Source organism: Aplidium turbinatum, chromosome 13 (genome assembly GCF_918807975.1).
Source record: "Aplidium turbinatum chromosome 13, kaAplTurb1.1, whole genome shotgun sequence".
Lineage (NCBI taxonomy): Eukaryota > Metazoa > Chordata > Ascidiacea > Aplousobranchia > Polyclinidae > Aplidium > Aplidium turbinatum.
This window is the reverse complement of record NC_137484.1, coordinates 3086467-3102447: the sequence shown is the minus strand read 5'-3', so window position 1 is coordinate 3102447 and position 15981 is coordinate 3086467. Positions and strand designations below refer to the sequence as shown.

The 15981-nt window shown below is 39.8% G+C and overlaps 1 long non-coding RNA gene across 1 annotated transcript; it reads left to right on the top strand.

Moving 5' to 3' along the window:
* Positions 1 to 4925: 4925 nt before the first annotated feature.
* Positions 4926 to 7172, top strand: LOC145782501 (uncharacterized). Its single transcript, XR_014290841.1, has 3 exons — positions 4926 to 5756; positions 5982 to 6100; positions 7113 to 7172. It is a non-coding gene; the product is annotated as an uncharacterized LOC145782501 (long non-coding RNA).
* Positions 7173 to 15981: the final 8809 nt, after the last annotated feature.

Sequence of the window (15981 nt, the reverse complement as noted above, 5' to 3'; positions counted from 1 at the left end):
AAGACTTTTTAAAATGGAAAAGTTACAGTAGTTTAGTATTCTTTGCTTTGAGTCCAGCCTCATGATTGAAACAAGTTTCTATCGCTGTCAATTCTTGCTACAATCGACTGCCGAAAAACAATAGAAGGGGTTCTGTTTATCGTAAAATGACAATTGGCACCGATAGTAGTTTAATAAATCTTGTTATGATAACTTGCATTGCGCTATTAGCATCAGGCCTGGATATTCGTCGTCCACGTAAAACATTATATGTGACGTCGAGTGTTATATCACATTTTATTGTTTTCAATACAAAATCTATCCAAACTAGTAGCTGCAAACGAAAAATTTATCGTCAATGCAAGCTGAGTATGGTAGGATGCTCCCCCTTGAAAAAAAAACGTGCGTACGTTACTGTTCCGTAGTTGATGCTTATTGTCTTGGTGCGTGTTCGTTTGCTTCTAAATTCAGCATAGACTTGGCTAAACTGCTTGCGTCACATCAAGTGAAGCTTGTTGATTGTGACGCAAGTTGAATGCCCGCCAGTACGAATGATTAAAGAAATGCAGTGAACACAAAAAACAGGAACTGATGTTGGGAATCCCCATGCTCATAGCTTGACATTATTGTAACTTAGTCAACATTGCGCATTCACTCGTAAAAAAATGCAAAAATAGATTTTTTGAGTTTTGTTATAGTTTCGTTATGTTTTAGATCTCAGACACAAGTTTTCAGATACGTATCATCAGAATTGCAGATAACCTCGTCATTGGCGTACGCAGAAAGTTTTCATCAAGAGGTTTTGAAAAAAAAAAATTGCATGAGACCATTTGAAACGTAACCAACATTTAATTCGCAGCAGAAACGAAAGGTAACCCATGACAGGTCACGAACTGTAGGCTTGTTATTGTGCTGATGATGAAGGCTACAAGATGGTCAAGTAAGCTTCACTAACATTGCGCTTTTGTGTTACAATATTTGTTGGTTAAAGTGGGCGATGCGATGTAAACCATGAATGCAATCCACTGTCCACCCGGAATGTGGCCAGTCTTTCTTATGGAATACGAAGACGTTTTTCGTTTCAATTAGGCTACGTTAAGATTTCATTTCGTAGCAAAAAGGCATTATAAATACTCATTGCAGTCTTTTGTTTTATTTTGCAACAGAAAAAAGCAGGTCAATGATGATAAAAATCTCTACAAACCCTTTGACAGGCGCGGATCTAGGAGTTTTGTTTTGGGGGGCCAGAAAATTTGAAAATGAATTTAAAAAGTAATAAAAAGATAAAACAGATATGAACAATCAGTGGCGTAGTCAGGAATTTGGGGGGGTTTGCCGGCCGGCGGGCGAAGCCCGACGGCGTGTTCGCTAAAGGCGACACCCAGCGGCGGGGGGTCTGGGGGGCCTCCCCCAAAAAATTTTGAAAAATTACTTTAAACTTGGTACATTCTGAGAGCATTTTCAACAAAAATATGGGTATAAATATTCCTGTAAAATGGTGCTGTCCGGTGGCATAGCAAAATGATAAGATCATGTTTTCTTCGGCATTTTTTCGGTAATAAAGCTAAGTCTCTATGTTTTCTTGTTGCTAATTCCTGGCTGAGATGTTTGAAACCATTCAACAATTTTACAAAATTTCGGGGGGGGGGGCGGGCCCCTTGGGCCCCCATACATCCGCTCCTGCCCTTTGATTAATTATTATAGCCTAAGCCATTATTTATCAAGCAAAACAAAATTTTGAAATACGTTGTGCCTTGTTTAAAACACTCCTAAGTGAAAGCAGTGAGTAGCCTATATCTTAAAATAAACACTTTTACGCAATCGCAACCCAGCAAACATTGATTGCTGGGCCAGCGTCGGCTATATGCTGGGTATGTTGGCACAAGGCTGGCAATTTTGTCCAACATTTTGCCAACATTGCCAACATTACGCCAACAATTTCAATACTTCTTATTATGCGTTCAAAAAGGTCTTAAAGATTTTGTTTCAGGTTTATTTGTTTTAAACTGTAAAAATACTAACACAAACCTCTTTTCATGTGGTATTGCTTCAAAACACAGTTGTGTGATTGGCTGACATCGGTCAGAAGCATTGCCAGCGTTGTGCCAATTCATAACAATTTCGGGGTTTTCTTCAAAATTATGCAAATGTATACCATCATTTTGCTACAATTTTACATTTTAATAATAGGCTATCAATGCTGTTATTATTTTCTGATACCGTACAAGTATACTATGAATACTTAAGACCAGCGTTGGTCAGAAGGGTAGCCAACAGTTTGCCAACAAAGTAGTTTCATTTTAGTTTGTTTATGCCAAACTGAGCAGAGGTCTAGAAAAAGGCTGGAGCAACAAAACGCGAACGCGATAACGTGCTTGATACCCAAACAGTTTAAACTTTCCATTAGCCCTACACGTTTCCACAAAATAAACAATTGCAACGTCGGCTATATGCTGAATGTGAGGGCACAAGATTGGCAATTATGTCCAACATGTTGCCAACAATACGCCATCAATTTCAATAACTTATTTCTTATCATGCGTTCAAAAAGGTCTCAAAGATTTTATTTCAGGTTTATTTGTTTTAATCTTTAAAATTACTAACACAAACCTCTTTTCATGTGGTATTGCTTCAAAACACAGTTGTGTGGTTGGCTAACATCGGTCAGAAGCATTGCCAGCGTTGTGCCAATTCATAACAATTTCGGTGTTTTCTTTAAAATTATGCAAACGTATACCATCATTTTGCTACAATTTTACATTATAATAATAGGCTATCAATGCTGTTATTATTTCCTGATACCGTACAAGTATACTATGAATATTTAAGACCAGCGTTGGTCAGAAGTGTAGCCAACAGTTTGCCAAGTTTGTTTATGCCAAACGGAGCAGAGGTCTAGAAAAAGGTAGGAGCAACAGAAACGCGAACGTGATTCCGTGCTTGATACTGAAACAGTTTAAGTTTCCATTTGCCCTACACGTTTCCACAAAATAAACAATTGCAATGTCGCCTATATGCTGGATGTGAGGGCACAAGATTGGCAATTATGTCCAACATGTTGCCAACAATACGCCAACAATTTCAATAACTTATTTCTTATCATGCGTTCAAAAAGGTCTCAAAGATTTTATTTCAGGTTTATTTGTTTTAATCTGTAAAATTACTAACACAAACCTCTTTTCATGTGGTATTGCTTCAAAACACAGTTGTGTGGTTGGCTAACATCGGTCAGAAGCATTGCCAGCGTTGTGCCAATTCATAACAATTTCGGTGTTTTCTTTAAAATTATGCAAATGTATACCATGATTTTGCTACAATTTTACATTTTTATAATAGGCTATCAATGCTGTTATTATTTTTTGATACCGTACAAGTATACTATGAATATTTAAGACCAGCGTTGGTCAGAAGTGTAGCCAACAGTTTGCCAAGTTTGTTTATGCCAAACGGAGCAGAGGTCTAGAAAAAGGTAGGAGCAACAAAACGCGAACGCGATAACGTGCTTGATACCGAACCAGTTTAAAGTTTCCATTCGCCCTACGCGTTTCTACAAAATAAACAATTGCAACGTTGGCTACTTTATTTCAGCTTCACTGGATTTATTCTTTGAAAATATTAATAGCCAACAATAAAATGACTCTTTAACTAAATGACTCATGTGGTTTAGTGGAAAAATACAGTTTCTTTCGCATACCGTATTCTTGTACCAACAACGCCATGATAAAAATCGTTTGTTCATATTCAATTGCTTCAGATAATTTAGTGCAATAAATGTCTTGTGATTCAGAGAACACTTCCAGAAAGTTTAGGCTTTGGCGCCTGCAATACCCAACTAGCATAATCCGTTCTTTTTACATTGATTCAACGTCTGCAGACGTTGGTAAGGTAACTAACAAGCGATAAACTTAAAAACGTGGTTGCTAATTCAAGTTGCCAGGTCTTCATTTTTTTCTTGTGTTCAACAAAAGCTTTTTTAATTTTCAAGTTTAACTATACTAAAATGTTTTGTAATATTTTTGAAAACATTTTTTCAGGACTAACCTCAAAATTTGCGTGCAGTTCAAGAAAATTTAAAACAACTTGTAAGCTTAATCGAATTCACTTGTTGATGTTTAGTAGCACTCGACACAGCAGCATGATTGTGGTGATCATGTAATCATTGAGTTGCGGCTGCACTGCCGCCGCGCTGCTGACCTGTCTGCAGACGCTGAATCAATGTAAAAAAAATCGATTGATGCAGTATCACTGATGCAGTATTGATGCAGATTTTGTTCTGAGAGCAGTCTCGCTCACTGTCTGATTTTGACCACGTGGGTGAGATTCTCGTGTCGCCAACAAAGGGGCGTCTTTACTTTAAATGTAGCAAAGCTTGCACAATAGGCCAGCTTCAGGAGCAGTCATGTTGCGTCGAAATCTCTCCTCAATTTCTTGAAGCGAGATTTCACAAAACGATCGCTACTTTTACTTTCAACGATGCGGCGAATCGTTTTTTCTCCTCTCGCGGTGCATAGAACAATACTGCAGGCACAATAATTGTTGTGAAAACTCCATTATGACGTCACTACTTAAACTTTGACTGGGCAATATGACGCGTTGAAGTGAAAGAGGCAACAAAGCTTTAGAATGCGGCGATGTGTTATATCAACGTGAGGAGATGCAATTTAGCAGAAGAACTTGGTTTTTTTATGAAGGAAGACAAAGGCCATGACGTAATCCTTTGCTAAAGGGATTATGACGTCACTCGATTCACTTCGACTGTTCAATCATGGCGGTTGTGCTCAATACACAATTACGTGGAGAGCCGAAAGCACAATGCTTATGTGAACAGCGCTAAGAGGAATTTTCGCTTCTTGCATCGAAAATATAAAAAATCGAATTCAATTGAGATAGGCCTATTACGGCCGAAAGAAGTTTTAGAAATAATCAAAATGAAACTATAGGAATGACTTACGACAATGTTTATGAAAACCTGGTAAGTGAATGTCTTTTATTCATTGAACCTGAAATAATTGTGTAAAGTCGTTTTTGTCACTAGGCTACGTTTACACAATTTAAAGAAAGTTATAAAACTCAATTTAGAGAAAGTTATAAAACTCAATGACCAATGGAAAACTTTCATATGAAATATTCTCGTGACAAATTTAGTGCCAGTGCTTCTAGATGAGTGCTAAGAAGATATCAGCAAAGTAGCAGAGCTTGTGATGTCCCACAACATGTGTAGGGTTCTGCTCAATCTTTGATTTTGCTGCTCCGGCAGTGTTTGCCTGACTGCTTGAATGTGTTTGTATTTTTATGTCGTGTGGATAGGTCTGTGATGGTTGTAGAGTATTTGCAAATGTAGCTTTCATTGCCGTCAACTGAATAATAATAATAATAACATGTTTTATTCTGCGCCCATTTCGACAACACAGCCTACAGTAGCCTACACTGCGACCTACATACGCAACAAAACAGACGACTGGAATCCCGAAATAAACTTTAAACGTTGGCTGTCATTTGTAACAGTCGAAAATGTCTGTAACAAGTGCTGAAGCTTTTTAATATGATGGATGAAACCTCTGTCATTACATTCGATTTACATTTTGCAGATAGCAAATTTAAGTCAAGCTGTTGGCAAAAATGCAAGCGATTGTATCAGTGGACTTATTACCAACTATTATTATCGAACACAACACAGTTCAAAGCATGTCGAGAAAAAAGAAAGGAAAAAAAAAACGTCGTGAAGTCTAAGCACTCGTTTGATTGTTTAAAAAAGAATCTGAAAAAGATTGTTCTTGGTGAGTACGGATAAATGTTTTTACTACGACTAAATGATTATGTCATAACTATGCCATTTTGTTCTTTTGATTAATGTATGATGTAATTGTGAAGAGTATTGAGTAATGTATGAAAATGTTTTAGTGGTGTATTCGCATTGATGTGAACAACGAACATGGTGGTTAGTAGGCTATGTCGGCATTTATATACTGATTTAACACTTCTTTTTTTACTTTCATGATTAGACATGGTGATGGCGCACGACAAAGCTGCTGCCGTGCAGCAAATTGATGAAGAGTTTCAGAGTGATTTCGAAATTGGAAGGACAGGCAAGGTGGCTGAAAACGGCAAAAACTAACTTTTGGTGAGCTTGTTATATGTTTGAAAGACAACAGCGCATGTGTTGCTTTAGTTGTTGAATAACTACTGTACACGCAATTAGAATGTATTGGAACTTGATTATTGCTCTGCGTGGCGCAGAATCGAATGATAAGTTTTTTGTCACGCACGTTGGAGAGAGGGATATTACATTGATATTGCAGATTGTCAATTAACTTCGTAGTATCCTGAACGACAACTGATCAAAATCCTACACAGTGGCGTAGCCAGAAAAATGTTTTGGGGGGCCAAATATTTGATGAATTGAAGAGAACAACAAAGTGTTTGATTTAAAGCCATCGCCACTTGATGTGCAGTGGCGTATCCTGGTGGGTTGAAGCAATAAAACTGGTAGCGGGGTTAGAGCGTGCCGAAGGCACGCGTATTCTAAGGGGGTCCGGGGGCATACTCCCCCGAAAAAATTTTGAAAAATTACACTCAAATAATGGATTATAGCGCTTTCTGAAAACACTTTTAGGGTAATATTTGTATGAAATTTATTAGCAGATAAACAGCTATTAACTTATTAAAGATAGCTCTTACACACGAACTGGCAAAAACTGCGGCTAAATTAGAGAACACCAAAAACACAGCTAAACAAAAACTCAATAACTACACAAAAGCCCAACAGAGTAAGCCATTCTGAAATTGCTTCCACAAATTAGTTCAAAGAAATGTAAATCGCGTAAATTTTGGGCGATTTACGATTTGGAAAATTTATTGGTGTCTTTCTGTGTGTCTTTCTGTAATTTCTGTTTCTTGTGTTTTTCTGTCTTTCTGTAAAACAAGTCCTTGGGGGTGTTAATAGCCAGATGTCTTGGAAAACGATATAAATTTCTACAAACTTTATTGCATTTTCAACAAAGGGCTCAACTTCGAAATCCAAAGTTTGAAAATTTGGGGGGGCATGGCCCCTTTTGCCCCCCTGGCTACGCCTATGATTCCTACACTGTTGCCAAACAGCCCTCTTGAATTAAATATTTTTGTTTCATTCGCAGGAATTCACAATGATAAAGATACACAAGAAAAAGCTGCTGATGTGCAATGAATCTCCATCCATCAATACGATTTGATGTGGCTTGTTTCTAATAAATGTGAAAATATACGAAGCTCGGCTGTTACTTTGCTTTGTCACAAAGGGAGAAGTGTTGCTTATAAATCCGTGTTGCTGCTGTTCTTTCGCCCAAGGATTAGCTAGGTTCAACAATAAACTTTTGGTGATGAGCGAGGTTTAAGTACAGAGACGTTTGGCAAATGTAGATGCCAATGCTGTTCAGATGTTTTATGCACCAGCTTGCTTCGCATGGCCAACCTTGGTCAAAGCGCGGGCATCACAATAGTCAATAGATCAGATGAAGCAAAATGGTGCATAAAAGTCAACCAGAATTTAGGCGCCAGATGAAGCAAAATGGTGCACAAGCCATCTTGCCAACGTTGGCCAGATACAGAAGCCAACGTTGGCTAGATGCAGAAGTCGTCGTTGGCTAGATGCAGACGCCAACGGTGGCAAGATGCATACGCCAACGCTGGCCAGATGCATCCAAATGGTGCATAAAACATTTTGCCAACGTTGGTAAGATGCAGAAGCCAATGTTGGCTAGATGCAGAAGCCAACGTTGGCAAGATGCAGAAGCCAGCGTTGGCAAGATGCAGACGCCAACGCTGGCCAGATGCATCCAAATGGTGCATAAAACATTTTGCCACCGTTGGCAAGATGCAGAAGCCAATGTTGGCAAGATGCAGAAGCCAGCGTTGGCAAGATGCATAATCCAATGTTGGCAAGATGCAGAAGCCAACGGTGGCAAGATGCAGACGCCAACGCTGGCCAGATGCATCCAAATGGTGCATAAAACATCTTGCCAATGTTGGCGTCTGCATCTTGCCAATGTTGCGGCCAACTTCTTGCCAATGTTGCCCCAACAATCAATGTTTACTGGGAAGCATTTTGTTTTTTCTTGACGCTTTCTACCTTGCAGGCTATGATTCTCATACTTTAGTTAGGATTAGTATTCCATAATTTTTTTAACCGCATAGCGAAACCAAATTGCTACGATCTCAAAATCAAAGAAGATAAAAAATTTCCAATTAAAATGAAAAAAATTTTGCATAAAAAACGTTTCAACGTAGCACTGAAGTTGCTCATGCTAGAAATTGTCCAATCAAACAGTAGAAACTGTTGCCTACTAAAAAAATAGACTCGCGATAGGCTACTAACGAAATACAGACGGCTATTCAAACAGGTGGCGATAACTTGGGTCCACAATAGCCTAGGGTTTACTTCAAGCAGGCCTACTACAGTATAAGCCTATAAACAATGTTTATAGGCTTAAACAACAAAAGCAAGCAAAAAGTTTGAAAACTTTGACACCAGCTACTCAATTTTTCACTTTTTTGATTCGTTGCAGATAATTCCTTGGTTATAATTGCTGTATCATGACACAAATGCGTGTTTGCCAACACGATTTACATAAAAACTAGGAATACGTTGCGTTGGTGAAGAGAAATATAGGATAACGCAATTAAATAAAGCGAATAAGCAATAAGATAATACAAAAAATTGAGATATCAAGCGCAATGGTGTAAAAACCCCTAACCCCCTCCCTGCGTACTCCACTGTGGTTACAGCCACAAAGTAAGCAAATAAAATGATCTTATTCTAAAGAAGCAAAAATTACCAGAGGTACAAGAAAATGAATGCTTGTGGTCGAAACAAAATCCAATTTTTTTACGAAATCTTAATTCAAAATTTCAGAAGTCAAGACTGAAACTAATTCTTGGAAAAATCAACTAAAGTGGATTTTTTATAATTGAGTAGAGTGCGTCTAAGCGCTTATACGAGCAAGCAATTGTTTGCAAGAACAGGACGTAAGGTCATCCCATTCTTCTTGCGTTTGAGGCCGCTGCAGGTCAAGTTGGTATACTTGTAGGCAGGTGGTCACAGCGGTAGACCATAATCTCTTCGTGGGAAAATTGTAACATAAGATTCCCGAATCCGTTCGTCTGCATGTAATGACCGAAAAAGAAACACTCCTTTGAAACGTCTATTCAAAATTGTATTTCTGTAAAATTAGCCTCAAAGCTGTCGAAAATGGGATGCAACGCCGTACACCACTAAAACTTGTCACTACAGAACAGATTACTTGGATAAAAGACGGAAATTTTGTCCAGCTAGCAGCACTAAGCGAAACAGTTAAATTTGCGACTAACTTCAAGCAACAATTTTACGAATGATCAAAATAGATATCAATATCTCAAACTCACGTACGCAGTACTGTGACGTAATAGTGAAAGACATTGTCACGCAATTCAAACAGGTGTTCAAAGGTGATGATGCAATATTTCATGTTTAAACAGGTTTGACACAAGTCTTACGAACGATGGTGCAATTTTGGCTCATTTTTAGGAAAAATTCCATGACGTAAGATTCAGTAGACCTGAACGGTTTTATATGACGTTTGATTTGTATAGAGATTGGCCGTAACATAGCGGCCCCTAGTTATGACAGTCTAACATGGCATAACTAAAAAGGAATTTAAGGACAATCGTGAGCCAGTGAAAAAAACACACGATACACAAATTGTTTGAATCACTCACGTTTAAGTTAATACGCAAATACAAAGGGCATGCAAAGAATGAACAACAATAAGAATAAACACGACGATACATGAAATTGGTACCATAGGTACACGCTAAAATAACGCTATATACATACAATAGTTGCGATAATAACCGACTGTTCTGGGCTCAGACAAGTGTCGGCCACCGCAGACAAAACCAGGCTCAAACCTTAACACTTAGGTGTTCTTTACGGGGCGAGGCACGAAATATCCCTCAACACGTAGTCTACTTTCACTTTCCCCGTACTCTCATCATAGTTGCAGACGGCAACTTTAGCTCTACGAACCACATGCTTCCCTTTCCTAATTTGTGGGACCACCTCATGCACCCTCCCAAGTTGATACTTCCCACGTTTAGGCTACCAATGTCTTGAAGAGAACCCACCACTACAAGTTGACCAGGCTCCAAATTGTCGGCCATTTTTAACCATTTTTTCCGGCCCTGAAGCCCTGGCAAGTAAAAATCGATCCATTTACACCAAAACTGCTGAGAAAGTGCCAAATTGAACCGATAATCCCTTCTTAGTTGGTCACGATCATGTGGTTGCCCAACAGCACAGTATGGGTCTAAGTATGGGGTCAAAAGTGAGGCAGGGGTGATGACAGTAAAATCCCTAAAGTCGTCACTCAAAGGTACCAAAGGGCGTTCGTTCACGATCCGAACGGCACTGCCTGTGTACGTAAGCAGTTCAGTAAAATTGGGCTTACGTATTGAAGAGTCCAAAATGTGAAAAAAGTACTTGGTCATATCGGCCACGAAACCGAAACCAAATCTATTCAGCCGAAATCTAGCCAAGAGATCTGCCAGAGGGTTTAACAAGTCAGGACATGAAAACATTACATCATTAACACAAGTTCCTCGAAATTCAGACTTGCCATCGTAAACAATGCGCTTTTTTAATTGTGACGTCACAAAGTATGGTAAATACCACTCAAATCCCTTTACATTTTCTGCTTCACCAGCACGCTCAATATAGCCATTAGATTTAAGATCTTTCATAGTGTTAGTAAGGAAATCACGAAGTTCAGGTTGTTTTAAAGCCTTCTTCCTTAAAGCAGCAGCTCTATCTGATGCCAACACAAAATTGTTAGGTAGATCAATATCTTCCTTCAACGGAACAGGTATCTCAAATCGACCATCTTTCAACTCAATATTCGGTTCGACAAGTTCTCTAGCCAAAATATCATTGCGAGACAATTCACAGGTTTCATTTTGCAAGGTCAAATCCTGAATGACTTTATTTAGGTCTGCTATTTCCATATCACGAGACTCAATTTTACGCTGAAAACTACAGATGACATCCGACTCTAAAGACGTTTGCACTCTGCACACGTTAGCAACGCTTTCATCTAAGGGTGACTTACCACCACAAGCCAACCAACCGAGAGGAGTGAGCAAAGCATGCGGTTCACTACGATTCTCACCAACACGCTCTTCTTTAGCACACATCAAATAAGCGTTGTCGTTGCCAATCAGTACATCTACAGTACTACAATCATTCAAATGAAACACATTCACGTCATGAAAATGACGGAAACTACTTAAATCCTGCTTATGAGGTAAAGTTTTAACATCGTCAGCCCAAGCTGGGTTAACCACCGAACTTATATCACAAAACAGTTCATTCGTCTCTAACGACTGGATGTTGAGTTTAACAAGGTTAGCACAAGTAGGTTTCTGACCAGCCAGAGTATCCATTTTAAACGACGCTTTGTCATAAGGTCTAACGCCAAGTTCGCAGACCAAATCACTCGAAACAAAAGTCAACTGCGAACCAGGATCATGCTGACAATACACCAACTTCGATTTGCCAGTTATTGGATTGAAAACACGAGCAGCAGTAACGCGGTTAAAAGCTGCTTTAACATTTCCAATCTTAACATTACGCACAGGAACTCTGGCACCAGCATCCTCTTTGCCAATCGAATCCAGAGAATCACGTGACGTCACATAAAAATCATGCAGAAGAAAATAGTGTTTCCTATCGTTGTTAGGGCCACACTTACGACAGTTGTTTGCATGAACGCAATCCCTAACCATATGCTGGCGCAAACAATTCAAGCATTTGCCAGCTTTCACAATGACATCTCTCCGATCTTTAGGTGTCAAGCGCAAAAAATCTTTACAATTAGACAAAAAATGATATTCAACTTGACCACGTGACGAACAATAAATACATGCCGGTATGTCACTACGTCTGACCACACCACTGCGCGGTGCGCCAACAGCAGTCGAGTACTGCGAACTCCCTGAAATCACATTATCATGGGGTTTTACCGACGTCTGCCTAACCGGACATGAAGGCAATTTTCCTTTGCCAAACTTTTTAAAATGCTGCGACTCACCAGAATCGCCCATTAGCATAATGCTAAAATCAGTCGACTTGCGCGTTTCCTCCTGTACTACAAATTCAAACAAACTCTGAAAAGTAGGCTCATCAGTACCACCATACTGATCACCTAAAAAGTCAAGATAACGCTGCTTAGCGTCAAACGGGAGTCGCTTAGCCAAATCCAAAACAAAACGTCCTTCCAATTTGTCACGCTGACCATAAGCTTGCGCGTAAAGCAGACACTGCGATAATTCATCTTTAAACTCTTTCAGATCACTGGAAGAGGTCGAAGTCAATTTGCTACCATAGCGATACTTTCTAATTTCTGGTTCGGCGAAAAGACCTCCACGAACCCTAAAACGCTGGGACAAGCGAGCTAACGACATTTCTATCCTGTCTTCCTCTGACAAGCCAGGAGTGTCGGAAACCAAATTAGCAATCGTTTGCGCAGCTGTTCTAACACAAGCTGCTTGTAACAAAGTCAAACGAGTTCCTTTAAAGGGTGAAGCTGCCATTAAAGCCGTAACACGATTTTTAAAGAAGATAAATGGCATATTATTACCATCGTAACCAATCAAGGACGCCTTATCGAAAAACGTCCTTCTATTTTGGTATTCAAAAAAGCAATCCTGTTGTTGAGAACTCGATTTAGCGGGAGAAGACAAACTATATCCCTTAAGGGGCTGAGTGGGCTCAGTCATATGCACAGCCCGATCACGATCCTCACACACGTTAAAATCATTAGACGCGACACTCCTCTCACAACCATCCAAATTACGTGTAGCTGGGCGATTAAAACCTAGCGGCGCAGAAAACTGTGAAGAGGGCAAAGCATTACTGCTAATGGCGGCCCCGTGACCTGTACGCTATGGGGGAGGAGTTCGGCTATAATTCGCAGGCCTTGGCTCTACAGCCTTCGGAAGACCCTTAGCCGCGGCCCCGAGACCTCCTGAAACAGCTGGAAAACGTGTGGATTGCACTGGTCCACTCACGGACTGAACAGGCGTCTGGAAAAGGGTTATGTAAATTAAACTGCAATTGATGTTCACTTCTGGAATGGCTAGAAGAGCCCTTCTTAGAACTACGCCGGGAGCCCACCTCTGATCGATATTCAGCCAAAGCTACCTCTTTACGTTGTTCAGCCTTCAACTGAGCGTCTTTGAGTGCAAACTCAGCAGCTCTCGCTTCGGCTCTCGCGGCAGCCTCAGCTCGTATGGCCTCTGCTCTCGCCATGGCCTCAGCTTTCGCGGCGGCCTCAGCAGCTTTTGCTTTGGCCTCATCTCGTATGGCCGCAGCTCTCGCTTCAGCCTCGGCTTGGATCTGGAGCTCCTCTCGTCTTAGCTGTAGGTTAATTTGTGCCACTATCCGAGACGAACTCCTAGACATCCTAGTGCTTACATTTGAGGCGCTATCCTCAGGATGTATGTCAGCATCCAACATATCTGAGAACTCACTTACTTTTTGTTCAAAGTTATTTTTTAACGAGTTAAATTCGGGGTCTACCCTATCACGAAGTTCTGCCAAGATTGCAGAGTTAAAAATTTTAGTCAAAAGAGCATGGAAATGCCGTAAATCCTCTTCCAGAGTAGAGAACTTAGATCTAAAAATTACCAGTTCCTGCTTATCACTCAAAGAACCTAGGGCTACAGAAAGTTTCCCAATTTGAGTCAAAATATCCCTTCTAAGATGCCGGGCCTCTCGAACTGACTTAGCCTCATCGTTACTGGGTCCCTCCCCAGAATGGCCTGCCCGACCGCAAAGAACATCATCAGGCGTAAACTCAGTCGAGTCGACGGCGATCGAGTCCTTGTCGCCACCGAGGGTAGACATATTAGATGTTGGGGCTAAATTTAACAATTAAAAAATTAAGTTGCACAAACACACAAAATTATTACAGTAGTTATAAAAAACTTAACTGCAAAGACCGCAAAAATAAATAAAGGAATTTAAATGCACAATACCGTAGTTGTACGGGTATATGAAGTCCTAAAGTTCCACAAAACTTGCTTGGATTCGTTCACTTGAATCTTCAAGCACAGATCGATTGTCTTTAATCTTTTATCTTGCCAATGAATGTCAATGTAGTTTTTTCTTTTGAACCGACAAAGAAACGCCTTTAATTTTTAGCTTGAAGTTCTTCAGTACCAACTGAGAAGAAATGTCTTTAATTTTTTTTTGCTTCTGCACCAAACACTAGACAGAGTAACGTCTTTTATTCTTTATGTGCTTCTAGTGCTTCTTGGCCTACCAGCTAACAAGTCACGTACCTTTTATTTTTTATGGTCACAGCGGTAAACCATAATCTCTTCGTGGGAAAATTGTAACATAAGATTCCCGAATCCGTTCGTCTGCATGTAATGACCGAAAAAGAAACACTCCTTTGAAACGTCTATTCAAAATTGTATTTCTGTAAAATTAGCCTCAAAGCTGTCGAAAATGGGATGCAACGCCGTACACCACTAAAACTTGTCACTACAGAACAGATTACTTGGATAAAAGACGGAAATTTTGTCCAGCTAGCAGCACTAAGCGAAACAGTTAAATTTGCGACTAACTTCAAGCAACAATTTTACGAATGATCAATATAGATATCAATATCTCAAACTCACGTACGCAGTACTGTGACGTAATAGTGAAAGACATTGTCACGCAATTCAAACAGGTGTTCAAAGGTGATGATGCAATATTTCATGTTTAAACAGGTTTGACACAAGTCTTACGAACGATGGTGCAATTTTGGCTCATTTTTAGGAAAAATTCCATGACGTAAGATTCAGTAGACCTGAACGCTTTTATATGACGTTTGATTTGTATAGAGATTGGCCGCAACAGCAGGGCCTCCAAGAGCCCTGCCGGGCCCCGGTGCAGGTGTTGCTGCCGGGCCCCCCAGCGCGACATGTCGCGTGATATCTCACCAATCGCAAGCAAAATTTGCGGTGCGCATTCTTACAAAGAATAAATTAGGTTAAAGTATTAACACTCCATTATTTCACAAACAATGCACTATTGTAAATACAGTATAACTTTTAATTCACAGATACGCACTAGTTATACACAAAGATTAAATGCTGTAAAATGCTAAAACACTACATAGTGTGAATAATTATAGCCTCAATAGCGTTATCAGATATGGAATTCTGCCTTAATTTGAGGAAAAGTTTATAGCTGTTGAACACAAAAACTTGTATTTTGGAAATTTTTTTAGTCCTGGGCTAAGATCAAAACCCTGACCTTTCCTAGCTTTGGCAACACCTGATTGTAACCATGGCAACAAGTAGGTAAAATCAGCCATTTTGAAGATAAAAATTGCAATACTATCCGACATGGCTGACATAGCATTGCATATGTGTGCATACAGCTTTACATTAACATACAATACCATTTCTGACCTTGAAATCTGCAGAGACTAGGGCAGCAAACTTAGGATGAATGCATTGCTATTGTTCATGACATTAAGAAATACCAACTTCATACAAGAAATACCAGCTTCAAAATATTAAAAAACATTTTATTAAAAATTGACCTTAACACGCAAATTTAAACATTTTATTGTCCCCCTGAACACAAAAAAATGAAAATTTTGTTCTAAAAAAGGGCATACCCATGAGGAGGCCCAATCAAAATACAAAACTAATATTCATATAAAAAACAATATTTTATGCAAAATCGACCTGAGCACGCAAATTTAAAAATTTTGTCGGGCCCCGTCAGTGCCGGATTAAGGGGGGGGCGGACTGGGCTGAAGCCCAGGGCCCCCACTTTTGGGGGGCCCCACCTCAAAGAAAAAAATCTACTAATTTTTTTAGTTGCACAGCTGGAGATTACTGCGTTAATTCGTATCTCAAACAAGCAAGAGCGGCTCACCCATATGTGCTGCGGTGCTGCAGCACCCCTGCCCAGCCCCAGTTATTCAATTT